Source organism: Amblyomma americanum, chromosome 1, assembly GCF_052857255.1.
Source record: "Amblyomma americanum isolate KBUSLIRL-KWMA chromosome 1, ASM5285725v1, whole genome shotgun sequence".
NCBI lineage: Eukaryota > Metazoa > Arthropoda > Arachnida > Ixodida > Ixodidae > Amblyomma > Amblyomma americanum.
In genome coordinates this window covers 175,502,705-175,528,888 of record NC_135497.1, presented here as the reverse complement: position 1 = coordinate 175,528,888, position 26,184 = coordinate 175,502,705, and the positions used below count along the sequence as shown (strand labels likewise).

Here is a 26,184-nt window from a genome sequence, read left to right as displayed (position 1 = left end):
AATTGAAATCAAATGGACTCAATAGGAGTGACAATTGGGCTCATGAACCGAATTCGATAGCCCAAGTGGCTTCCCCACTTATGGTTGGACAACCAATTGGTTCTGCCATTCCGTTTGGACATCCGGCCATTTGGGAGGTCCAACTGGAATGCCCAAATGGACATCCCAATTTGCGTTTCCAGTTGGTTCCGAAGACACAACTGGAAGACAATGATTTCCTTGACTGCGATCTGCATACTGCCCTCTACAAAAATAGAATAGAGAATTAATAAGGTTGTTGTAAAAATATATTAGTAGCTTAATCTGCTGAATTGTTTTCATATTTTTCATTACCACTGCAGTCGTGATTAAATAAACTAACTTTGCTCAACTGACAAGCGCTACTCCCTCCAGGAGGAGCCTCCCGCGAATGAGGTATATAAGCCCGAAGCAAAAAGTTCATTCACCAGGCATATGCTTATCAGTCTGGAGCCTCCGGACAGACGCGCTCGGCCTCGTGTCCATGAACTGTAGGGTAGGGTGTAAGGTAACTTCTCTTGCCATGAGTGCGCGCTGGCAGTGGTATAGCGTGAACATGGCGGCCTGCAAGAAAACAGCTGATTCCATGGCTAGTTCCTGTTTTTTTTTGCGTGTCATCTAAAATCAAGGTACTTTGCGAATGCATTAAGTGCGCGGAAAAATCTATTTGAAGGCAGTGAATGTTATGGACCTGCGGAGATCAACTTACAAGGAGCGCTCGGCTCGAAAATCGACGAAGACAACTTTAGTCCGTGTTCTCGGTCGGCGCCTACTATCGATGACCGAGTGACGACTGGTCCTGTTTATTTTTCTTCACAAAATACCAGGCGACCATGAATCATCACACAGAACCAACTGCCGACTGACAGGAGCAGACAGCTAGTGATAGCTAGCGATCTCGGTGCGGGAAATGAGAGCCGACACGACCTGCCTCGGTGGCGACAGTCACTCTTTTGCCTCGTAACCAAGTGATGCCGCTCACATCGGGCTAAGCACTTGATGTTCCGTTGGTGGTGTTGTTGCTCCGTTCGGTTGATGTTCAGTTGTTGGGGTAGTTTCTTTCTTTTTCTTTTGCCTGTGCAAGATGAAGAAATTGCGATGTTTGTGCTACATTTAGTTTGTTTAGACAGAAAGGAAGCACTTGCGGTGAAGCAATCTTAACACATCCGTGACTAATGTGGCGAATTCCTGTTGGCAGCCGTATAGGACCGCGGGTCCACCCACTTGGAACAGTCGTTGGCCACGACGAGAACGCTACGCCATGGCACCCTCGCCCCACTTACTACTAAGCAATGGCACATGCAGTCGAATGACTACCTACAACAGCAGTTTTCATGGGGATATGTCAGTGCAGGGAAACCGAAGAACCTGTACTGGGATTGCGTGACAAAGGTTCGCCAACCTTAACTCTACCGGGTTACTACCATGGAGGGAGTGTGCCCTACCTACGTCTGAAACGCGTTCGGATGCCCTCAGTGCGCACTGGCTCCAACGACTTATCTTCCCCTTCCACAAGGGAGTTTTCCCAGTGCGGGCGCGGCAGGAGGATCAGGGTTTCTTTCCCCCGTGGGGCGCCAACTGCCTCTTGCGTGGAAAGCGGGAGACAGCGGAACATGTTTTCGTGGATTGCAATACAGCATCGATACTTAGGGGAAGAACTTCGAAACGTCTTCTGCGCGAGTTGGGACGTCGCATTGAGCGGCCTCAGGTGCTTGAATCATGAATGTGGCTCCCACTGTAAGGCGTGGATTGATGCGATCGAGTGTGCGAGCAACACCCTAACCAGAGTGGAGGCACTTTGTCAGCGAAGTTGAGTGGGCGGTGAGCGCGCTTGACACTCCGGAATCAGATCAGAACAGAAAGATGGGCCAACGGGAAGCCACCGAATTTAAGACGCGCGGAATTCTTCGCTTTAATTCTGGAGGCACTGACAGTGGAGCCCTTCTCCGCCTCGCAACAGTCTACTCACGCCCTTCACTTATTTTGCATCAGCCCGTCTCCTTTTAGCCTTTCTGTCTCGTTCTCCTTTCCTCGTTCCCTGTCACCTTTATAGTGTGCGTTTTGTTTTTCTCGCTACAGAGAGTATGTTTCTGGTCTTATAATATCTCTGGGTTTGCTTAATTGTTAACACACCACTATTCTCCTCCATCGCATTATCCAACCCTGTATTTTTATGTACTGAAAAGTTATCTCCCCTCGCCACTCCAGACGTTTTTTTTTTCTTGAGAACTGCAACTATGAATTTTCGAGACAGCCGTGAAGGACGCTCGTTGTGTGTCTACAGTATACTCGCTTGAACCGGCAGCGTAATCTCCCACCAGACACGCGCTCTGCGTATGCAGCGAGCGGTGCGATTCTGTATCCGAGCCGGACGTCTCGCCGAGATAAAAAGACGACGAGCAAGCAGTGTGGGCAGGGCTGCGCCGCACGTGGCAAACACTTCTGCGCCTCTGCGAGGTGCGCGAACTTGCACGTGTGCCCCTAGTGCCAGCCCCGCTGTCGCGAGTTTCCGGACGCGAGGTGTCAAGCGGAAATCAGTCCGCGTGGACGCTCTTCTCACACCCGCTGTCTAGGGTTCGCATTTGCCACGCGTGCACATTTTATATTTTACTTTTTTTTCTGGCACGAACAGGGAATAAAAAGCCGCGTGGCGTGCGCTACAATTCATACCTCGCTCGCGAAGCTTAACGTTCGTACACTCCCCCCGTTCACAGAGTCATGAAGGGTTACTGCGCGATCATCATGATTGTGGTCGTTTCCTTGGCCGGGCTGTCGTCTTCGACCCGTGAGTAGCAAGCTATTCTTTCTCACACATTTGGACGGCGCACGTTGGAGGGGGGGGGGGGGGGGGGGTCGTTTGAGACTGCATGCGGTTCAGCGAGAGTGCCACCAGGCAGAGAGAGTGTAGTACTCTGCTGGTCTAGCTGCTTTCGCATCTATATGATTCCTGCAGTGCGCCAAGACATGGTCCGATTCGAAAGGGAAACAAAGCGATAGGGTGGGTAACAGCGCTGAGTTCGTCTTCGTTTTCCGTCAGTTTCTGTCTTGGTGCGCTGCAAGAGTTATAAAAGAGACTGCAACTGGCTCAGAAGGCATGTCATATGTCCGGTCAGCGACTGAGAAGTGTGAAGCTGATTCCCTGTAAGTCTGCGATAAACTCGTGCTTAATTAATCAGTTAATGTAGCGGACGCAAGGACCGAACAGTAATAAAGGAAGCTGAAATACATAATCACGTAGAACGAAACACGACGCGTTTCGGTAAGCAATATTTGCAATTAGTCGGTTTTGAAAACGTGAATCGTCATTCATGACCTAATGGATGAAAAAATTTTGAGGGTCATTCTTAAAATTGAACCAATTTCCATTGAAAGGATGCATAAGTTAGGACGGCCAGTAACTGATAAAACCAGGCCGATAATATTAAAGCTACTGCACTACCGAGACAAAGTAGGAGTGTTAAAAAACTGTTGCAAGTTAAGGAGTTCTAATTACTCGAAATCCGAACAGTTCTCGGCACGCTAAGGGAAGCAAGAAAAAGTTATAGAAATGTGCATATCGAAGAAAGAAGCGGGAGACAAAGTGTCGGTAATCTATGACAAGCTATGCCTAAATAGGCAATTATACACTGGGATGACTCAAAAGATTGTGAAGTCTTCATGAAACATGAGACTAGCACTTTCAGACAGACACAAACACACACTAAAAATGATATAGACAGGCAATTAAGGCGACGCGCAGACATTACGTCCACTACGGAAACCACAACGTCGCAGATAACTTTTGCTGAAGTAAATGCCCACAGCATCCTGAGCAAAACAGGCTCACTCGAAACGACACTTCTTGGAATTGAGCCAGGCTTTGTGGAAGTAACAGAAACGTGGTTAACGGCCGAAATTGGGGACACTAAGGTTACACCTCCGGAGAAGTAATAATACGCAAGGGCAGGCCAACACGTGATGGTGGAGTGACTATTCTAATAAAACATAATAGTTGTTTTTTGGGGGAAAGGGAAATGGCGCAGTATCTGTCTCATATATCGTTGGACACCTGAACCGCGCCGTAAGGGAAGGGATAAAGGTGGGAGTGAAAGAAGAAAGAGTGAAAGAGGTGCCGTAGTGGAGGGCTCCGGAGTAATCTCGACCACCTGGGGATGTTTAAAGTGCACTGACATCGCACAGCACACGGACGCCTTTGCGTTTTGCCTCCATAAAAACGCAGCAGCCGCGGTCGGGTTCGAACCCGGCAACTCCGGATCAGTAGTCGAGTGTCCTAACCACTGAGCCACCGCAACGGGTTCTAATAAAACAGAAGATTCCCTTCTCTGTATGCTGCCGGATGTTCAGGATTCCGAGGCAATGTTTTGCAAGCTGCAAGTTGGTTCACGCTTTATCACAGTGGGTTATGTTCATCGTAGTACTTCATCCGAACATATCGCCATGCCCTCCTTGTATAATTATATGTAGCGTCATGTACTAGGTTCAATACTAATCTTACTAAGAGTCTTTAAGCTGCCATACATAAACTGAAAAACCCGGAAGTTTCATTCCAATAGCTCTGAAGTCGTCCTAGACGCTATGCTACAGTTTAGTGTTTGTCAGGTAGTCATCGAATGTGCAAATGTACAGGGTTCAATGCCCAATATATTTGATATAATATTTTTTAGTGACCATTTTTTAGTAGATGGTGCAGAACTCGCATTCACTGATGTCATATCAGACCGCAGTTTAGATCAATGTACTATTTCCATGTAGTATTTGTAACACAGAACCTTCAATAAGATCAAAAATTGCCCATTACGTTTATAGTCATGCTAACGATTCGGGCATACTCGATCACCTTATTCATGAATCCGCGGAATTTGAAGAAATTTTAGTCTGCCCTCCACATGTATTAAGTTCTTGTGGTGCAGGTTGAAAAACACAACATCTTCCTGCATCAATGATTACGTACCGGCTAAAACAAAAGCAACTAGAAAACATACCCCTTAGACAATATGCCATGTGAGCTATGACGAACGCAAACTCAAACGACTAAGGAAAATTGTTGAAGATAAAACGCAAACCTGGAAACAGTAGTCACCTTGCCGTATAGCCATTAATGATTTGAGATCGAAACCGCAGCGGTGGCCAAGTGGTTGAGCATCCGCCTCGTATGCGGGAGGTGCGGGGTTCGATCCCCAGTGCCGCCGGGTACCCACCGGTGATACAATGGGTACAAGCTTTCCCCTGGTCTGGTGCTCGGCTTATTTAGGGTGAAATGCTTGGGAAATGGGTCTTTGACCCCACCTTGAGGAGAAGAAAAAATACCTTGTGACAACGCTCTTTGGCCATAGCTGCCCTTGCGCCATAAAAATCCATAATCATCATCATTTGAGATCAAAAATAAAGACAGCTGAAACCAATTCTTCCATCAACACGGAGCTTAATTTTCTAGAAATCTCTCGCAAAAAATTGGGAACTTTCTCAAGCCTAATAAAACAAAATTGCTGATCGCCTAGCTCTGTTAGGCCAGGATATACGTAGCGAAAGCGCGGAGACTTCTGAATTGGAAGGGTGCATTTACTAAATGCGCCTTTATTCATGGTTAAAGCTTGAGCCGTCGTGGCGGAGTAGCACCTCCGCCTCAATCGCCAAAGGCCCTGGTTCGATTGCGAGCCTCGGCACAGGCTTTTTTTTTATTCAATGAGTGCGCGGGGGGTTTCAGTGGCTCTCATAGATGCCGCCAACGAATATATTGGTTACCGGTTAAGCGCAGGCTCTGTTAAGGCGCGTTTATACTCCGGCGTAACGCGCGCGCGCGCGCTGCACGGCGACGTCACGTCGGCCAAAGCGCTTGACCGCCGACGCGTTCGGCGGCTTCGGCACACTCTGACCGCACTGGCGGAGACTTGGAGCACGTCTCTATTTCGCGTCGAGTGCGCCAGCCGCCGCTGGCCCGGCCGGACCGGTTCGGCTCCGCGGCGAGGCGCGCGTTGTGACGTCATGTGCCTCCTCGGAGCACCGCCAAGGCGAAATCGCAAGTTCGCGGCCAGTAAAACATTCGCTTTAAAAACAAAAACCGTAATTCTCAAGATCAATACCTAAATGGTGCTAATGCCATGAATATTTACATCAAATGAGTCTTTAGAGCTACAATGGAGACATCCCGCCCATAAGCCTTTTGTATGGGCGCCTTTGGACCAGATAAGCAGAAGTGAAGTAGGTATATCGAGTCTTTTACTTAACTTAGACCAGAAAAAGGCGCCTCGTCCTGTCAATATATCTAACAGATTAAGGCGCTAGCGGTAGCGGCAAGGGTCCCGTTAAGCGGAGAACCCGGCGCTGTTGGCGTCGTCGTCAGAGTGTGCGGAAAAGCTGAATTGGACGAGAGGATCGTGACGTCACTCGTGGAGCTGTGGAATGAAAAGAGGTTAAAACGTATGAAAGCTGGTAATCATGAAGGTGGCAACATGACTCAAAAGTCATTCGGACATGTAAGCATACAAAGTACATGAAATGCGCTGAAAAGAAAATGTGGGTAAACTGTCGGGAATCGAACTACTGACCACTGGATTGGGGGTCAGAGAAGCTATCCCTAGGCCACACAGGCCTTTTTTTAGTGTGCTAGCACTCATAGTGGCGAAGCCTGCTTTGTGGCACGCTGCTCACCTGCCTAGGTGAGCATATATGTGTGTGTGTGTTATATATGTGTATATATATATATTTAAGAAGAGGGCCGAACGAACGAAAACGGTTATTTATTTCGGACGTTTCGACCGGGGCCTGGCCTTCTCCGGGGATGCGAAAATAAACCTACGCTTGTTTTCTAAATACCTGCACTGTGTAAAATGCACATGACGAATAAAAATAATAACAAAATACAATGCACGTGGTAAAATAGGTCATGCAGAAAGAAAGACAATGATTATATAGGTTGACACGTGAGGTTCTCAACTCATGCACCCTCTAGAGTTAAATAAAAACAAAAAGCATCTCTTTTAAAGCTACTAAACAACACAACACCGATAACGCATTCACATCTGGCACAGCAGCATGCATTCATCAGCATGTGTTGCGTTCGTCATGTGTAGCTTTTCCGCTGGAAAAAAAAATTTTCTGAAGTGAATGCACGAGCATCTGAAAATATAACAGTCAACCATGCGCCCCTCGAATTGAAGTATCACTACTTTGTAAGAAAATATATTTTTCCTGGGTTTTCATTTGGACCAGAAGTTACTGCTTTGAATTTGTAGATTAAAAAATTGGCGGGGGTTCAGCTCTGGTTAAACCTGGAGTGACGCGATAGCTACAGCTGGTCGAGTGGAACTTGGTAACGTGACCAACCACGTGACGAACCACGGGATCAGCCACGGCGCCGCGCCGCCGGCAGCTGCTCCGCACCACGTGACAAACCACGTGACAGCGTGGCGGCACAGCCACAGAGTGGCGGCGCCGCCACGCTGAAGGCTCGAAATGCTACCGTAATGTAGCTATCGCTACAAAAGGATTCTCGAACCTCTCTTTCATGGTGAGATTAAAAGCCAGATTCGAGTATCGTGGCTGTAATGTTATCAAATGAATGCCCTGAGTCGCGACATGCTTTGAGAGCAGATTAGGTAGGCTTTTGGCATGTGATCGATGGTTATTGAATCTCAACCTGTAGGGTAGTCCAGTCTGTCCGATGTATTGGAGCTTACACACACCGCACTCGAGCATATAAATTACGTTGCTGCGGTCACAAGTGAAATTACCTTTAAATTTACAATAAAAGTCTGACGCTACACGTGCTATTCACCACTGTGGCAGTTTTCATATGAGCGCACGCCTTGCAACGCGGTTTATGGCAAGGGTGCCAGCCAGTTGGTGGATTATTCGTTGTTTTTGATGAAGTTAGTATGCCGTTCAGGTTTCGCGACCTCTGGTATGCTACACGGGTTGGCTGGGACGATTGATGTGAGGCGGCTGCAAGGCTGCAACGGCTGCGAGATCGCGTTGCAAGGTCGGCGCTCATATGAAAACAACCCAGAAGCAGAGGCCTTCCCAGCAGTGCTTGAATAAATGATCGATTGTCTGTGGCTTCTTGTAAATCGGACACTCTGAGCCCCAAGGGAGAAATAGTCCCTTTTTCTCCATACATACTTTCACGACGGCCAGTGTTTCCGCGCGTAATTTAAAAAAAGAAACCCTTTTCACCTGTGGTACCTACATTTTCTTCACCCGTTTCAACACACAACAGCCCTGTCCTCCATGATACATGAACCGGTACAATGGTTCAGGCAGAACAAGTCACGTAAATCACCATACAGTGTTTTTATTTTCACAGTAGACAGGTACTGCTGTGAAAAACATGCAGCTAAAAATATAACGCTCATAACCACTTCCCTAATGTAGCCAAAGATTCGACCTTGAGTGTTAGCTGTACCAACAGCTCGTTCTGGTAACGCATGGCCCAGCTTTATTGGACAGATTGGGCACAAGAACGGGTCACTTGCGTCACGAAAAAATAAAAACCTGTTAACGATTTGGCGCGAAAATGGATGGCCCAGCCCTACAGTCCTCCATCTTTTACACATCTGAACTAATTTGTTCTGCTGCATCGTTCCCAGCTCAAGTCCAAGACAAACACTGCAAAAATCCGCTGCATTTTGTGCACGTTAATTCGTGCCGAATTTCTAGTGCAATAAGATGAAGACACAAGAAGCGAAGAACACAAGAAACTCAGCGCTCCTGTCCTGAAGCGCTGTGTCCTGTCCCCTTCGTTTTTTTGTGTCGTCTTTATACGCTAGAAATTCGGCAAATATATACCAACTAACCTGCAAGAATGTTAATTCGTGAACAGTGGAATACCCGCATCACATACCACAGCTTGCTCATGAAGAATAAGTTGCACACTGTACCCCTGGCAAAAGTAGACAACCGAGTCCCTTTCCACTTGTCAGCTTTTGCACGGGTGTCTTCTAACTGCTCTTCCCAATATGGTTCGCTGTCTTGATAACACTCCAGTGGGACTTCTAGGTACTGCATTGAGGTTCTTACCCAGGACAAATTTGTAAAGTTCACTGGAGTCGTTGGCCATTCACCATGCCAGAAGCCAATACATTTTGCCCAGTTTACTTCACTTTTTGTCGGTTCACTAAATTGCCGAACACAATCATTGTGCTCTCACAATCAACAGCAAAAACGTCTACGTCGTCTGCCTAAGCCAGCAACTTTATTTCTGTCGCTTGTAACTTATATCCTTGAATACTGTCATTCTGTATTATGCTAAAACACAGGGCTTCTACAGCCGCCGCGGTGGCTCAGTGGTTATGGCGCTCGGCTGCTGACTCGAAAGATGCGGGTTAGATCCCGGCCGCGGCGGTAGAATTTCGATGGAGGCGAAATTCTAGAGGCCCGTATGCTGTGCGATGTTAGCGAACGGTAAACAACCCCAGCAGGTCGAAATTTCCAGAGCCCTTCACTACGGCACCCCTCATAGCCTGAGCCGCTTTGGGGCGTTAAACCCCCATATACCTAAACCTAAACAGGAATTCAATGTATATACAAAATAAAATAGGGCTGAGGGGGGGCAGCTCTGGCGCACCGAACGCTTCACGCTTATCGGGGCCCCCAGACTCATATTTACTATCAGCCTGGTTGTGCAGCTGCGGTACGCCATGGCCATCCCCTCCCTGATGACTGAAACGACATTCACTTGATCCAAAAATAAAACAAAAGTTCATGTGCAACGCCAGCAAAACTTCTTTAGTGGTCTAACTAAAGGATAGCAACACGACTGCCTGTAGCATGACAAAATTCAGGAATGCATCTTGCTTCATGAATATTAGACACAGTAGAATGACCTTTGATGGCGCACGTCTGATGAGCACCTACTATGATATTCATTACCCTTTGTAACCGCCTTGCTAGCACCCTCATAAATATTCTGTAGTCCACTTTCGTATGTGAAACTAACCTGTAGGTTGTATTCATTAATTAAACGACTAGCGCATGTAACTGTAGGATGTAACCTGTTTCAGTTCTTCAGTGTCTTCCGTTTTAGAAATTAGGACAGTGTGGGATAAGCCAAAAGAAGAAGGCAGTGCTCTTACTTCATATGCATCATTAAAGAGTGCCGTAAGCATAGGGGAAATGTCTTCCTTAAAGGCCAGAAATCCGCACTTAAACCGCCTGGTCTAGGCGGCTTCCTTGGGTTTAAATTGTCTATCGCTCTTTGCACTTCTGATTCAGTAATTGATCCATCTAATCTCTGTTTCTGTTCGTCATCTGTTCTTGGCATTGCTCCTAGAAACTTATCCTTGAATGTGCCTATGTCGACGTCGTGTATTGCGAAAATATCCTGACAGTATTCAACAAAAGTTTGCTTTATGTGCATTTAGTCATCTGCTAAGACCTCTCACCATTCAATCTGATCAATGCGATTGCGCTTAGCCCGGGATTTTTACATGCACAATGCTCGTTTTGTTCGTGCTTCACCGATCGAAAACCGCCTCTTCAGCTCTCGCACCAGCGCACCACGATAACGCTCTTCTTTCATAATTTCCTACTTCTGTTTAATTTTATTTACGTCATCAATCCACTGACCAGGACCTAGACCAAGCAGGCACGTTCATACGGTTTTGGTTACAGCAGGGCTTTATTTGTATGTCGTGTGGCCTTTCACATAATATGGACACAGTGTCTCTGTCTACACGAAAAAGAGAAGCCGCTGACGGAACCCGTTAACGCTATAGCCCTTAAAGGCAGAGCTTAAGTGTCCCCAAAATTTTTCTCAAAACATATGCGGAATGTATTGCTAAGTTATTGTGCACACTATTTAATAAATCATTATCCACGTGCTCTCTACCGAAAGATTGGAAAATCGCCAAAGTGCTTCCTGTCCACAAATATGCAAGCAAAAATGAACCTTGTAACTTCAGATCTGTCTCCTTAATTTGCGCAGTATATGAAAACTTCTTGAACACATCATGTTCAAGCATATAAGCATTCTTCGAACAAGAGTGCAACGGATCCCTTCCAGCACGTTTTTCGAAGGGTACTGCTAACTGTTACTCAGCTCTCGGAACTAATACATGATCCATACTTGAGCACCGAGAACCAAAAACAAGTAGATATGATTTTTTTTTATTTCGCAAAGGCTTTCGACCTCATATCACACAGGAAACAAACAAAATTAGAATGTACATTTAGCAGCGGCCCCGTTGTTAAATGGATTAAGGACTACTTGTCAGATTGCTCCCAGTAAGTTGAGGTTAACCATGAGTATTCCGCAATCGCACCTGTAACATCAGGAGCACCTCACGGCTGCGTCTTAGCTCGTTTTATTTTTAATTTTCTTCAGTGATCTGCCCTCTTGTCCATGTTAATATTAAACTTTTTTAGATTATATAAAATTTACCGCAAAATTAATGCACCAGATGGCCACATGGCCCTCAACCGCGCTGCAGAAGCCGTATCTAGGCGATGCGTAGACTGCCAAATAGCCCTTCACATTAAAAAGTCTGCTGTTCTCTCAGTAGCCAGAAAAAAAACATCGTTCTTGTTCCTATATTTTTAATAATATTGACCTCACAAGAATTAACAGTTATATACCGATAGCTCGGCATAATAACAACACGTGGCCTCAGATGGGCCAACTACATTACATCATGTCAACTACATTACATCAGCCGCCTTAAAAGAACTGATGTTCTTCAGAAGACATCTCCGACAAACCCCGTCAGCATACAGTGCTTTCGTACTGTCCGTACTAGAATATGGGAATATTGCTTGGTTTCAGTACACCAAGTACCTCATAGGCAAATTAGAAGCTATCCAAGGAAAGGCAGTCAGTTTTGTGTTTAACAGGTACAGGTGTACACAAAGTGAACAAGGGAGGGGGAGCCTCTGGGTACTTAGCCAACGTTTCGACAAGAGGACTTGTCTTCGTCTGGGCGAAAGTACAGACTTACTAACTACTCCATGAAACCGGCATTCTTTTTTCTTGAAAACAGGGCTAAACTTGAGCGACTAAAACTACTGTATCAACCACTACACAATCAACTTAACGCTGATAAAACTACATGCATTGCGGCTTCACAGACAAGACCTACATGACATGAAAATTTAGAAACGCTAAAAGAGTACTCATTCCACACCGACTCCTTGAAATGTTCCTTTAATGCGATGACATTTAGGATATCATATCACAAAAAATTCCGTCTTCTCTGTCTCGAAATTCCTTCAGTGGTCTAGAGAGTTCACATGACCTTGTGACGTCATCACACCCTCCCCCATGGTAACCTAGCCCTGATTGGGAGAGACAGGTAACGTGACTGTCCCGTCATCACAACCTGCGCACCGTGGTAGATGGTAACTTGACCACTGGATTGCGAGCAATCTACCTGAAGGTACTGGAACAGTTTAGAAGGGGACTCATGCGTACCATATAAAAGCCATGCAACCAGTTCCAACCGAAGTTACGGCGGGAGAACCGCAAGATTGGTTTGGTGTATAGGGTTTTAACGTCCCGAAGTGACTCAGGCTATGAGGGATGCCGTAGTAAAGGGCTCCGGATAATTTCGACCACCTGGGGTTCTTTAACGTGCACTGACATCGCACAGCACACGGTCCTCTGGAATTTCCCCTCCATCGAAATTCGACCGCCGCGGCCGGGATCGAACCCGCGTCTTTCGGGCCAGAAGTCGAGCGCCGTATCCACTCAGCCACCGTGGCGGCTGGAAAATCGCAAGGACAATCTAAGACGGTTATTGTAGACAACCAAGAAGGCAACCTAAATGCTTTCACATTTTGTTCTTTATGAATGTGTTTAAGAAGGCCTTTTCCTCTTTTGATGTTACCAAACCAGCTTACTTCATCTTTGTAAACACACTGATTTTGAAAGTTGAACTTGTTTAAACTGGCTACTGAACCTCACAGGGCACGACACATTTGTCGGTTTAAAGTACACACAACTGCTGCTCCCTGGAGAGTCCTATAGGGTGGGATATGGTCATTATAACCACCCTCGTCTCTCAACCTATGCTTAGAGACCTATGCTTATCGGTTTGGTTCCAGTACTCTTCAATATCTATATAAACGACCTGACAGAAGCTCTCGAGTCCTCTGTGTCCGTAAAACTGTTTGCGGATGATTGTATTATATTTAATACTATCAAATCTATGTCTGACCAGCTTACTTTGAATGCCAATCTACAATTATTAGCAAAATGGTGTAACGAATGGGAAATGGTTATCAACTTTGACAAAACAGTTTCTCTCTGCATCAGTGAAAAGACTACTCAACTTAATTTTACATACAACATAAATAGCAATGTCATCAGAGATTCAAAGGAATATAAGTAACTAGCTGTCACAATAACGTCACGGCTCAAATGGACGAAACACATCGATAATATATGTTCCTCCGCCCGCAAAAGGTAGGACTTCTGACGTTTCGGATGGGCGGTTGCCCTAGTGCCCTAAGACTGAAGGCATATAAATCCATTGTAAGGACAATTCTCGAATACACCTGCATTGTATGGGACCACTACGCTACAGGTGACACCCAAAAACTAGAAAAAAATGCAACGTCTTGCGGCTCGCTTTATTTTCAACCGTTACAGGCGCCTAGACTCTCCTTCCGCCATGCTGAAACTTGCAGACTTAAGACCACTTGCAGATAGAAGAAAGCAAGCCCGTCTCAACTTCCTTCATTCATTATACTTTTCTCGACTTGGTATTCAACTCGAAAATCACATCGCTAGGGATTCTAGTCGAGCCTCGCGCCACAAGCATCCCGAAACCTATTTTTGCACGCACAAAAACATACAAGTTTTCTTTTTTTTCATTAACAGTTTCTGAATGGAGTGCTCTACCGCAGAACTCTCCGTTGCTTTCCAATCATTCTTGATATCTTCACTGCCGGCTTAGTAGCTACACTGTAACCGCATTTTCAATTGTGTTTTTGCATTGTTTATTTTGTGGGATCTATATTGTTCGGTACCATCGTACTTGCTTTGCTTTTACCCTGTATGTATTTCCCTCTCCTGCTTGGACATACAGCATGTCCGCTGTATTCAATAAATAAAATAATGCCCAGTGGCACACTCGCAAAAAAAAAAAAATGTTCTGAGAAATGTGCTGACAGAATAAACAAACAAAAATATTCCTACAGGAATCGAGGTATTAAATTTGATATGCTCTCTGTGCGCTTTCTTTTTTGTTTCGTGTGCATGGAGTGCACCTGCCTCTTAAGATTTGTTGTCCAGTACAACGGCGTAAGCAGGTACACAGCGCAATGCATTTGTACTACACGCCTAAGTAAGCGTCCTCGGCAGTACCAGGCGCCGGCTCGCATCATTGTTTAAAGATGTTACGTTATGCTGGCCGTGTGTGATCATTACGACAGCGTGCTGAACAATGTTGATTTGATTTTAAGCCTTTGGCAGAGTTTCGTTGCTCGCGCTTTGCGACGCTACAGCGACGGCACTTCCTACTCACTACACGTCGCCTGATTTTTCCGTATACCCTCTTTCTGGTCAACAGAACCTGAAGTGCCTCGTCAACTGTGCCCGCTGTTCCAAATCCCCGAAGGCGGCTGCACAGGGCCACCCAGCAATGTGACGTGCCAGGATCTTCGTTGCGAAGACCACGGCCAGCTATGCTGCAGACGGGCCTGCGGCGGAAAGTTTTGCTTCGGCTACGCTGAGACCGAGTAGCACTCGTCTATACGACTGTTGAAAAACTAATAAACACTGAACGACAGATTTATGCGTGAGGTTCTGGTTCTCGATGTACTTTAGTTCCAAATAGCTCGCCTTCACATCGCTAGTGGTCATGAGAGAAAGCGACAATTTAAACGAGTCATACACGCTGTGATGAACACGACTGCGTAAACATACATGTTAACTCTGAATGTTATGGATTGTGGCGTCAGCAATGCTGCTGCTTGCATTGAGGACGGAGTCCTTCAGCAGCTTCGTCCAGAGAATATTCATACCCTGTGTAGCCGCTGGAAGAAGCGGCAAAAATGCACGACCTCACGTGAAACCGTGACGAAAGAACCAATAGGGTTTCATCCAATGTTTCCTTCGCGCACAGCGAATGAAATGTCTTCGTTTATTACAGGGCGATCAGTTAGTTTGAAGTTCCGGAAAAGAAAGGGGGAGGAGGGGGGGGCTGAAGTGGTGCTTGAAAACGACACTTCCTAAAAATAAAGAAAAAAGAAAGCGGGTGCTTCGATGGCAGATTACTGACAGAATTCGCAAAATTATTTGCAGCAATGACAAATAGCCAACGCTCACAGAGGGAGATTCTGATGCAGCATATGATAACTTTAACTTGTGAAAAAGGTACGGACAGGACGGAATGAAGGCAAACGGCGACTCTGAACAAAACAAAATATTTGACCTGTGTTGTTTTAGCTGCAGTATATGACTGGCCTGATTCATGTTTCTGGGAAAAGGGTCTTTCGAGGTACACTCTTCTTCAACATGAATTCTTCAACACGAACGTGTGAGCGCCAACTGCTGAGTCGATGAGCGCCGTATCACGGACCACAGCGGACGCGCAACTCCCCGTCTCCCAGGCCTGCGTGCCGGGGGCGGGGAGAAACGTCGGTACTGACGGAAACAAAAGTTATTCAATCAATAAATGGGGTTTCCCATAACATCAAAAAAGTTGCTGCGAGGTAGGGCGTGAACGTTTTTCTTTCTGCTACTTGCAAACTTTCAAGCCTTTGTTCACGTGTTGCGCGTGACAGAACTAGGCTCCTTGTGTGTCCGAGGCGACATGAAAACTGCTATGTTATTCGTGCGACACGTGATATGAATAAGATTCCGCTGACATGTGAAAAAGTTTACATCGGCCAAACGGGCCGGTGTATCAATTAAAGGCTGTGAAAGCACACACCTCTCTCACACTCGCTACAGCGGAGCGAATTTGCCTCGCCATTGCCGGGAATGCGGTTGCTACCCGCTGTTTTCAAATGTCACTTTTCTTGGTAGAGGCAAGGGTAAGGTGGAGCGTGAAGTTCGCGAAGCCTGAACAAAGTAGACTTTTGGGCCAGTTGGAAGTTAGCGCTCGTCCTTTGTCCCTCCCTTGTCCACTTTTGTCTAGCGCTAAGCCCACTTGCAAATCATGATTCTCTAAGCCTATCACATAAATATGGAAGGAGATAATTGTATTAGCACCTAGTCTATCGCTTTGATGCAGAAGGAAATAAGTTTCCTTTCCCACCGGCACTAGCGCCTTGGTTATCTCGCAAGCTTCGCTGTTTTGTGTGCGCGCGCGTGTGCGTGCGTGTGTGCGTGTGTGCGTGCGCGCGCGTGTGCTCGTGCGTGCGTGTGTGTGCGTGTGTGTGCGTGTGTGTGCGTGTGTGCGCGTGTGTGTGCGTGCGCGCGCGCGTGTGTGTGTGTGTGTGTGCGTGCGTGTGCCTGTGTGTGCGTGCGTATGCGTGTGTGCGTGTGCGTGCGTATGCGTGTGTCCGTGTGCGTGCGTGTGCGTGCGTGCGTGCGTGTGTGTGTGCGTGCGCGCGCGCGTTTTGTGCGTTGGTTGTTGAGCTTCGCATGCTCTGCTAGTTTTGCTGGGATACGTGCTCTTTTCAATAAAGTGCAGTTGTTAGTCTAGCGGACGTGTGTGCCTTGTCTATTCTCAGTACTCGTCTTCTGGCTGGTTTATGTTTCATAATATCACTCCTGGCACAGTTCGTGGTGCAGCGATTAAGCGATGCGCCACTGCCCTACGATGGCAGGCGCTGCCGCCGGTATACGGCTTGTGCGACTCAGGTTGCTTTTCCCGAGCAACCTCTAGTGACCAGTCATTGATTTAATTGCCACCTGCCACGGTGGACAGTTTTCTCACTGTCCGGTGGGCAGAGTGTGATGAATTCACAAGGCCACGTGACCTAGGTGGCCCACCTGCTACCTAGGTTGCTTTTCTAGAATTTTTTTTGTGTATTTTTCGCTCACTGACAACGACGAAGACGCCGACTTTTCTGCCACACGGGCTTCGTAACGATATCGCGTTAAAATGATCTAAACCTACGTTCTCGAAGCGCAAATATTCTAACATTTATAGAGTATCCGAAGGAAATTACAGGAGCACGAACCTCCGGAAGTGCTTGCAAGCATTTCACTACGAAAAACTGCAGAAGAAAGAGGCTTCTGCTTGTTTTTTATTTCTATTTCTCTCTCGAATATTCGTGTGTACTAGTGCACGATACCTTCCCTCATAGAATTCCCATTGCTTTTCAGTTGCTACTAGCTCACTGGGGCACCTTTGAAAACGACCTCATTGATGGTGGCGCCCGGTCTGCCGCATCAAGAAGCACAGACTGTTCAAATACCGTGGTAGACATATCACTCCACCAGAAGTAAGCGTCGCTAGCGCGGCCCGACTTTAGCTGATTAGCGCATTGCGTTTTGTCGCCTACGCAACCTTGACACTCCCGAACTTACGCCAGCTATGTCGCCTTTACCAGTGCTTATTCATGCTAAATTAGCGTGGCTGACACTCCAGCTTGCGACAACTGCAGACGTCAGGAAAGCGTTGAACACTTCTGCGTCTGTCCATGCTTGGACATGCAACGCCTGGCACTTTGCAGAGGTCTTTAGGTCGGCAGCACAGCTGGCCATCCTCCACGGCGAAGATCCTGGAAACTGGGACACATCAATCAATGACACAGAAAGCTAAGTGACTTCTGCTGCAGTGCTCCGTGTCTACTGGTCGCTCCTATAATATCCTGTGTGCATGCACCGTTTCTGGTGCGCATGCGGAGCCTCCCTGCCTTTTATTCCTCTGCACTCCTTCAATACGAAATGTCAAGAATCTTGTTTCTTTTTTCGCATACTCAGCAAAGCTCACACATATCCGTCACAGAAGGGGATTTCAGCGCCAGTTTACTGCTTACTGCTGACCGTTTGAAACTGTTGAGGAACCAGATTACCAGGCGCTGGTGAAGTTCTGTCTTTAATTCAGTTGACAGACACAGAGGAAGAGAAGACGCACAGTAGTTCAGTGTGTGCGCATTTTAAGGCAGTTTGCGATAGCAGTCAGCTGCGCACGCAACTCAATCACGCAAAAGTCGACGTTCACTGCATAGCTGCGCATGTACTGCATCCAGTGAATCTGGTGCATGCGTGTCACATTGGAATTCATCAAGTAACAAGCCATCGTTCTTCCTTATCCGACTCGTGGTGGTACACGAATGCTGAAGCTTTCTTGGTCAGAAATCTCTTGCGAACTCATATGCAGTGTATTTTCGAGTATGGTACGCGAAAAGTTTTTTCATTCGCAAAATGTAATGTAACTCCGAATCACTTTGAGCGTGAACCATTAATAAGACTTCGAGGAGCGTGAACCGCAACTATGGTTTTCATTCAAGTGTATTCAATTCGTTAGCTGTGCGTTCGACTTGGAAAGTCGTTAGGCGCCACAGAAACGCAGAAAAACGTTTGAGATCTACTGAAAAGAAAAATGAAGCAGCATGGTCACTTGCACTCTCACGTAGGTTTTGTGAAAAGCGACAACGTTAGACTGGCAACACGGTCATTTCAGAAAAGATCGTGAAATGCTCTTTAGGTTGCTGTCGAAGCTATGCTCGCGGGAGTGCGCCGGCGCTCTGCCTATAGGGATGTTCCCGGTCTGTCGACGCGCAACCGTAATGATCGCAAGCGCGGCGTTGCAGGGGCGGGTGTGCCGTCGAAACTGCTGAGCGCAGTGGGCATATATATAGGCTCGCTCGTCGGTAATCTCCGGGAGGACAGAGTGACTAAACACAGAGACGATAAATTTGAGAAACATCACACGATCGTTTTAGGGATACGACTTCGAAACACGATGAGCAGCGCGGGGTGATTGCAGATCGCTATGAGATTTGTAGCGGCTCTGATCAAAGGTAATTCCGCACGTCGCGAATGGAAAGCTTACTGAGCTGTGGGGCCACGATGGAGATGTCGAAGGTGTGTGCGCTCCTGATCATGGGTGCGCAACGCGGCACTTAGCGTGACTCTAAAGACGGTGTCGAAGCAACGGAACACGAAAGCCACGCGCTGAAAACATGGAGGGAACGGGAGTCCCACGGATGCAGGGCGAGATGGCGCCAATGAGGGCGCCGGCGCGAACGAGAAAACTGTGACCGCGTTGACATTCCCCCAGGGCTTCGGGAGTTTTTCTAACAGCCGTCACTTCAAGAAATATTTTTTTCTACTTGCCTAAGTGCCACCTCTACATTACGTAACAAAAGAAGTGTAGAGTATAGGATATAGTGATGAATATTAGGGTTATGTGCTTGGTAGGTTGACCTTGCGAATAGCAGGCCATTACTTAATTTCTAATAAATTTTTCATTTCGTAAACCGGTCCAAGTAACGTCAGCCCTCTGAGCCCAGCGTGCCCTATTGTCATTACGCACGCGCTTGTGCCGAGGGTGTTTTCGGTATTAAGTAACAAGCCTTCTTTCGAAGCACGAGATCGGACTCGGCTATCTCGTTCGCCGTCCGCATGCGGGGGACACGCAGTAGCGAAAAGCGCATGCCAGCAGCGCTAGCAAATAACGGCAAGGCATTCGCTCATTTTAACCGCACAATTATGCAGACACCATTTTTTTGAGTAATGGTACCTTGAAAACTAAGCTCAAGTGCAGGAAGGAATTTGAAAGAACGTTTGCAGTAAGATACAACGCTACAGTAGATAAGGAAAGGTTTATCTATCACCTTGCTTTGAAGTTACGGTGCTTATCCTGCAAGTACACGCTTCTATATGCCATTGTTACCAAGAAGAGAACGAAGCGGTCTTTCACGCGCGGTGTCCTCAACATTTCGACAATTTCTAAGCCCTCCATCAGTACACGAATGTCCTCAGCCACAAGTGGATGGGCCGAGTGCAGGTGATTTCCTCCAGTTTACTAATTTAACCACCTTTTAATTGAAGATAGATAGATACAAAGAGGGGGCAAAGGCAGGGATGTTAACCAGAAAGGTTTCCGGTTGGCTACCCTGCACTGTGAAAGGGAATTAGGGGATTAAAGAGGGAAGAAAGATGGAACGAGAAACTAAGCTTTTCTTTTGGTACTATTGTACTGAAAATTTGCAAGCAGGAATGCAAGATGCACTGTTCCTTTTTTTAAAGACTTATTGTACCTGAAAAATAATGTAACTGATCAATCTACCAATGCACAACGTAAAATTGACGACTGAATGGGTTATAGACAGGTTGTACAAATCCCTAATTTATATTATCACAAATAAAGCAGAAACTGCTATAGTCAGTGCGAAACGCCGGATCGGCAAAGTTTGCCAGTGGCCACTATATCACGATTTTCAGTATTGTGATAGAATTTAGAAAAAATACTGCAGACGAGATGACACACAGCATGGGCCATGAAAGCTGCCGTAATGTGAAAGGCGCGATCCCAAGCGGGACTCCGAATGCAATGCCATGCACTGAGAGCACAGCACTCAAGAAGTCTTTGTCGCAGCGTCAAGGAGCGGCCGGTGTGAGTGTGGGAAACCAACCGTTTACTGCCCAGTGCGTGCCAGGGCGCAACTCCTTTGCTGCCTTGACCTCAGCAGCTGTGCGGTAAATTTATTAACTACAAAAAGTAACATTGCCTCAGCTAAGCTTGGCTCAGCTTATGGTTATATTCCAGCGAAAGCTGTCGCTTGCGATTTAGCTGTGGCAGAGCAAAACGGGTTGCCTCCCATCTCCCGTGCAAACTCGGTCGTCGCTTTATCCCAAGTGCCACACCGTTGTTTAGGAGCGGCTAACTGACTGGCGGCTGCTGCTGCAGCTTCTGCTGTCACTCCCACTGGCGTCTGCGACCTTCTCATTGTTGCGCATTGTTTCTAGAGCGAGCCACTGTTATCCCTTGACGGCAGGTGGATTGGCACTGGTGGCTGAGAGGTCTGATGGTGTCTTCTCCACGCTGTAACGTCGTGCGTCACCTGGCGGTGACGTCATGCAGCTGTGAATTGCGGACCGGCTTCAGTGAAGGTTTGCGCACGGCGGCTCCTCATAAAACGAAAGATACACAGCCTCGCTGTAAAATTTTGAGCGAAAGGCGCCACTAAAAAGGCTTGAAAAGCTTTGTCTGTTTTCTAAACTTCTTTTTAGCAGAGAGGATGCGACCACCGTTCGGCGAGCACAGGCTTCAAGAATTATCACGCAACTTAGCTACTTTGGCGATGCTTCGCATTCACCGAAACTCAGTTGATGCACAAAATTCCTTGACGATAAACACAAACAGCCCTGGACTACCTATAGAATCACTCTAAGGAATCACTATGCGCATGCCATACCCCGAACACTAGACGAAGTGGGAACTGGAAGGAGGGGGCTACTTTTCCTTCCAGCCACAATCGAGCACGCCAAGAATGTGAGGGATGAGGAGTAGTAGCATCAAATGACTTAAACCTGATCTCGCAACTGGGAGAAAACGAAGCTCGCTTGAAACCGAATCCAACGTGTCGTGCACGCGTAATTAACCGTAGCACATGACGGAAGCAGTGACGCAAAAACCCAATAATCTGCGGGAAGGGAAGACAACGATGCTGAACTAACGGTCTAGCCTGCTCGTCTGCGGCGTCTTTTGTCTGGCACCCCTCGCCCCCAATGAATACGGATCAGCGCTCTCCAGCAGAAACTGCTTCCAGCTGCGTTGGCACGTGCTCATGTGCGCCGCTCAAGTTACGCATACTCCGCGTGCGCTGTATCTGGCTTGAAATGGCTGTCGGTGATGGGCTGGCCGCCAGCGACCATTGAAAAACGCGTTGCTGCGATCCAAGTGGGCCAGGGGTTAATAACAATTTTTTTTCATCGCAATTAATTTGGTGACTGAAAACTACTGCTGTGGCTCTAGTGGATCTTGCAATGAGCTCTAAGTCTTGAAGCTTTTTTCTTTTTTAAAGTGCTTCACTGCATATGCGGTAACTAATACAATTTTTTCTAGTGTTCAGCCGCTGTTGATATAATCGACAAGCGGTGCGTAGTAATGGCGCGAAGTTCGATGAGTGTGGCTTCGCTTTTCGAATGCAAGTGTCTCTGAGTAATATTTCAGGCTAACGTTTGAAATATCATGAATAATACAGAGACGTATGCGGCAAGCTTTTATAATTAACATTTTTGCACGCGCGATCCAGTGTTGAGAGAGAGTCAGCAAGACGCCAGGACGTGCCGCAGGGTTGCACGGAAAGACGTGAAAAAGGTGTGCACAGCGTCCGTCACGGACAGTGTGCAATAGCTCAATTAAACGGTCTAAACCTATTAACGTTACGCAAAGTAAGGTTAACGTTGAACCAGAGTCCCATTACTTTTCTGCGGCTGACAGTAGTGGGCGCAAATATTTTATTTATTTATTCACTTTCACATACTGCAGTCCCGCATGAGGATATAAGACAGGAGGAGATAAAAACTGCACAAACAAATGGTAACAATCAACAGGGTATGAGATACTATGAAAGCACAAGGAAACGTACAGTAAGAACATGTCAGCTACAAATCGCACAGTCTAAAAATTCTTCCCACCACCCCAAAATTCACCTGCAGATATGTTTACATACATATGTGATATTTATGATGTATAAACAGCAACAAATATGTATTATGTGAATGAGTGTTTCTCACGTGTAATTTATGTCATCCTGACTCTTAGCGAAAGAAGATATTGCACTTTTTGTCCTGTAATCTGTTACTGTTATACTTCTTTGTCTTATAACCCGACATAAGCTATTACTGTGCCCCTTGGGCGATGAAGCGTTGTCAAGCTGTATTCAGAGTTCTTCTTCCACCTCTCTTTTCACATCTTGTGTGAAAAAAAAAAATGTTCTGATTCTGATTCATGAAGGGAATTCCACAATTATATCGTGCATGGAAAAAAAAAACGGCCGTGGCTTAGCTTGGTTAAGCCTGGTGATTGCGAAGCAATAGTGTGTTATTCTCGGATCAGCTGGTAGTATGGCTGGTGGTAGTCTTGGGTTATGCTAGTGTTACGGCTTACAGTGAATCATCTAAGAGGAAGTCATCCGTCGAATCCGTGTACGCCGACAAACATTTCCCTCACCAGCGTGCCCATTAAAAAAATCTTCCAGTATCGATTGGCCGACGGTGCGGTAACACTCCATTTTCTCCGCGTCGTAAGATATGCCCACTCGGTGCTTGCAGTAGCGTTCGTTAAAGTACGGTAGCGTTACGTCGTAATAAATGTTGGGGTTATTGTCCCCGTCCGGGCAAAGTCATAATTTCTTCCTTTACTTCTGCTGTTTCCACAGAGGAGGTTGCACGTTGTCGCCGAGCTGCATACTGGGCACGCCGCTTAGAAAGTCCTTCTCCCGTCTCCGTAGCTCGCTGATGCTTCCTCTTTGCATTCTGCCGAGCTGCCTTGTTCGTAGGCACCATCGTAACATCTGGCTGTATGACTGCCTTGGCGAGAGGAGCGGAGCTGTTTTACACAGCTGGTGTGACGTCACAGCGACCGTAGCGTTCCTGGTGAGAGGAGCGGGAGTTAGGCCGCCGTTGGTGGCTACCGCCTCGCCTCGCGACGGCGTGAGATGGGGCCCCGTTTTTACACAGCTGGTGTGACGTCACTCTAGGTCACGTGGTGTGACGTCACGCAGCGAGGTCACGCTAAAGGTCAATGGTGCCTACCACCGCCTCGCCACGGAACGGGCTGAAGTGCGACCTAAAGTAGTATTGCTTCGCAATAAAACTGTATTTGAGGAGGAAGTCAGTACGAGGACTGAAAGACGAGATATTGTCACCGAGAACCGGTGGAGCGTTTAAGGAAGAGCTTTCGTAGGCGGGACTTAGGGGCAGGCACAGTTCAGCCAACCGACGCGCGAGCGGAGTGGGGGAGGGAGAGGGAAGACGAGGAAGGCAGAGTGACAGAGTGGAATCGAGTTTCATATAACGAAGTGTGCTGTACTACTGAAGATTTGTTTTTGTCCATGTTGTAACCCCCCCTCCCTCCCTTGCTTATACGCCTTTGCCAAAGCGGGGTATCTCTAAATAAAGAATAAAGAACAGTGTAGCATTGCCCCTCCCCCTTGAAAAGGTACCGACCCGATGCCGAAGAGCGAGGAAAGGATATATAAGGCGTTTTCACGGTGGGCTTTGACAGATCCCCTAGCGGGGGATGTGCTTGAAGTGCTGTTACCCAATGATGACGTCGGAAAGGGGCCGTTGCAAGTCCATGCCGGCAAGGTGGAAAGGGACTCGAGGCGGATCAATGGGCTTCAGCAGTCCGGCCGGCTTGACGTGTGGTGTCGTACGACGTTGGCGCTCGCGGCAAGTCTTAACGTAGCGCTGGGCAACTGCAGCAAGCCTGACGCAGAAGTACTTCTGACATACCCTTGGCAACATTCGAGAAAAGTCGAGGTGTCCAGAAGGAAGCTCGACTTCGCATGCGTGCAGAACGAAGCACAGTCGGTACCGCTAGTAGATGCAGAGTGTCCTTGGAACTGTAGTTTCACGTTTAGAGGACGTCATCCCGTAAAGAAAACGACGACAGTGCGCGCATGAAGAGACCGGGCGGCGACAAGGCACGACCTTCGAGGTGTCCTATGGAAGGCCGCAGCTCTGTGTCGTGTCCCTGTTGTTGGGTGAGGACGGTCGAGGTGAGAGCGCCAAGTGGGGTCATCTTCTGTGTCAGCGGAGGGGCACGGAGGAGGTGCACGAGAGAGGCAGCCAGCGTCGCGGTGTTTCTTGCCTGACTTGTAAATGATGGTGACATCGAATTTCTGCAATCGAAGGCTCCAGTGAGCCAGCCCACCGGAGGGGCCTTTAAGGTTCACTAGCCAACAGAGTGAGTGGTCATCACTTTATCTATTTGTTTGTCTTTATTTGTTTCCTTCCATTACAGAAAGCCGGAGCGAAAGCCGAAGGCTGCAATGCCTGACAAAGGCTTTCGATCCGGATGACGGTTGGCGAGCGGGCCAAGGAACGTGCCGGAAGAGCATTCGACCAGAGCACTTCAAAGCATAAATGCTAATATTAAACACAGAAATTCGGCCACGTGAAAGTTCAGTTACGAGAGATCACAAAAGTAAAAAAAAAACTGAAATAAGAAATGTGACGACCTAAGATTAACATAATATATTTTGCATGATAACGAACATCGCTAATGACGCTAACCACACCCTTGGATTCCTACGTCGAAATCTTCGTATTGCTACCCATTCCATTAAATTATTAGCTTACCAAACTTTCGTCCGACCTAAATTAGATGGTTTATGGTTTATGGGGGTTTAACATCCCAAAGCGACTCAAGCTATGAGGGACACCGTATGTGAAGGGCTCCAGAAATTTCGACCACCTGGGGTTCTTTAACGTGCACTGACATCGCACAGTACACGGGCCTCTAGAATTTCGCCTACATCGAAATTCGACCGCCGCGGCCGGGATCGAAACCGCGTCTTTCGGGCCAGCAGCCGAGCGCCATAACCACTCAGCCACCGCGGCGGCCGACCTAAATTAGAATTCGCTTCAGCAGTATGGGACCCTCATCAGTCGAACCTCTCGCTAACACTTGAAAAAATACAAAATCGCGCTATCCGCTTTATTTACTGTGATTATTCATATTATACTAGTGTGTCTTCTCTAAAATCTAGAGCCTCTTTGTCTAGTCTTGAAACAAGAAGAAAAAATATCTCGATTATGCTTGTTCCATAAGTTTTATCATTCATCTTTAGGAGCATCGATCATATCAGCAGCACATCGTCTGTCCAGCCGCATTCATCACAGCAAGACGGAGTACCCTCCCCCTGCAAGAACCGCATCTCATTTCCGATCTTTTTTTTGTCAAATCATCTCGGGACTGGAACGATCTGCCGCCGGAAGCAATACACCTTACCAACCCCACCAAATTCAAGAAAAAGATTGAGGCCATCATCTTGTAGTCTGTCATGCCCATCCCTCATGTAATGCCCCATATCCGGGGTCTTTAAGTTAATAAATAAATAAATAAATAAATAAATAAATAAATAAATAAATAAATAAATAAATAAATAAATAAACACAATAATTAAACACATTAAAAAGAAACAAAATAAAGCTGCAGCCAATGTTTTTAAAAATATGGTACTTCGTAGCACTGCCAGCAATTGTACAAAAAACAATATACATTTTCCGGTGCAACAAATCAGAACGCACAATATGTAAACAATACAAATGCAAAGTCATGCTTGAGCAATAGGGCTTTAAGAAACTTTTCGGTC

The 26,184-nt window shown here is 46.9% G+C and overlaps 1 long non-coding RNA gene across 1 annotated transcript; it reads left to right on the top strand.

Moving 5' to 3' along the window:
* The first annotated feature begins 2,457 nt into the window (after positions 1 to 2,457).
* LOC144114235 (uncharacterized) lies at positions 2,458 to 14,743 on the top strand. Its single transcript, XR_013310988.1, has 2 exons — positions 2,458 to 2,803; positions 14,523 to 14,743. It is a non-coding gene; the product is annotated as an uncharacterized LOC144114235 (long non-coding RNA).
* The last annotated feature ends 11,441 nt before the right edge of the window (positions 14,744 to 26,184 follow it).